At 61.3% G+C, this 1,345-nt stretch overlaps 1 long non-coding RNA gene across 10 annotated transcripts in view; it reads right to left on the bottom strand.

Annotated features, from left to right (window-relative positions):
• The window catches only part of LOC107195614, a 44,785-nt gene that overhangs the window by 9,433 nt on the left and 34,007 nt on the right, over positions 1-1,345 (bottom strand). For 9 of the 10 annotated variants that reach the window (XR_003046074.1, XR_003046075.1, XR_003046081.1 and 6 more), the window contains exon 1: positions 182-1,316. The exons of the other annotated variant lie outside the window; for it this stretch is intronic. This is a non-coding gene — a long non-coding RNA (uncharacterized LOC107195614). Of the gene's footprint in view, positions 1-181; positions 1,317-1,345 lie in introns of those variants that run through there. 10 annotated transcript variants of the gene reach the window in all.

The raw sequence follows: 1,345 nt of genomic DNA on the forward strand, positions 1-1,345 counted from the left end.
GGGCTGTGGCAGGGCTGGCCGGGCGGCCACCTTCCTCTGGGGCACCAGAGCAGGGGTGCCGGGCACCGGCTCTGAGGGGTCTGACGCTGTCCCAGACAGAGGAGTCACCTTCCAGGTCTGGCCCAGCACTGCCTCTCCCCTTTGAAGCAACAAATAAACAGCAACAAAAGCAGCTAATTACCAAATGGCTTTATTGCTGGTTTGGTTCTAGAGCACTCGAGCCTTGACGAGCGAATGACTGTCCCCCAAGAAACGTCTCCAAGTGGTCTGAGGCTTTCTGCACGACCCCAGATGAGAGCTGTTTCCTCAGCATTCTCCCTGGCAACCCTCTGTGGAGGAAGGGGGACCCTGGAAGGTGTAGGCTTATGGGTCCCCTGGGTATCCTCCTGCCCCCAGCAAGTCCCAGCCCAGGCCTGAGGGAAGGGAGCAGGGAGAACACTCCGCAGCCAAACCAGCCCTACCTACCCCACCTCCGGAAAAAACCAACAGCCCAAACCCCAGAGGCAGGCGAAGCCAAATGTCCTAGTGGGGAAGCATTTCGCCAACGGGTCTGTCCATCGCCTTGAGTCGGAGCCTTCCCGCTGAGTCACGGGTGAAGCCCTGGAGTTGAAACTGGCCCGGGTGCCTCTGCTGATTAATGAATTACCAGTCCCCAGCCCGGCGCACACTCCTAGCCCCTGGGAAGAATGAAGAACCTTGTGAACTTGAGGGAAAAGCCCTCGGCCAAGAGCCCTCTTCTTTCCTCCCGGCCGGGCAGTGGGCCTGTGGTGGCCTCTTCCTCCCCCGCAGGGGGCATTGTGAGCCGGTTAGTCACCTGCCCCGGCCTGGCGCCTCACTCAGCCCCAGCTTTTGGAAATGGGACAGGCGGCGGGACAATAGGCAAGGGGGGCGGTCAGCCCAGACAAAGGACAGCAGGAAAAACACCATCACTTGCTTGGAGGCCAGCTCGCTGGCATTTGGGAGAATGTGTCATTGCATTTACTGGGTGTGTGTGTGGGGGGGAAGGTTAGCGATGAGGAGACGGAGGTATGGTGAGAGCGAGACCCGCGCCGGGCAGCGGGCAGCGCTCCAGGCCGACACCGAAGGCGAGAGAAAGGGACGGGCGGCTCCCTCGCGAGTTCTGGGTGTTTGCAGACGGACTGATGCCCTCCCCGCCCCCTCCCCCAGGAGGCCCAGGGTGGTACCGCCACAGCCTCGCCTCACCTCACCCCCCCTCGGTGCTGTGGGAGGGAGAGGAGCCCCAGACGCCCTCCCTTCCCTCCTCCCCCCTCCTCCCCCCACCCCGGGGAGGGCCGCTACAATTTGTGGTTACAGCTTTACACGTCAGAAAAAAAAAAAAAAAAAA

Source organism: Pteropus alecto, unplaced genomic scaffold (genome assembly GCF_000325575.1).
Source record: "Pteropus alecto unplaced genomic scaffold, ASM32557v1 scaffold43, whole genome shotgun sequence".
In the NCBI taxonomy this organism is placed as follows: domain Eukaryota; kingdom Metazoa; phylum Chordata; class Mammalia; order Chiroptera; family Pteropodidae; genus Pteropus; species Pteropus alecto.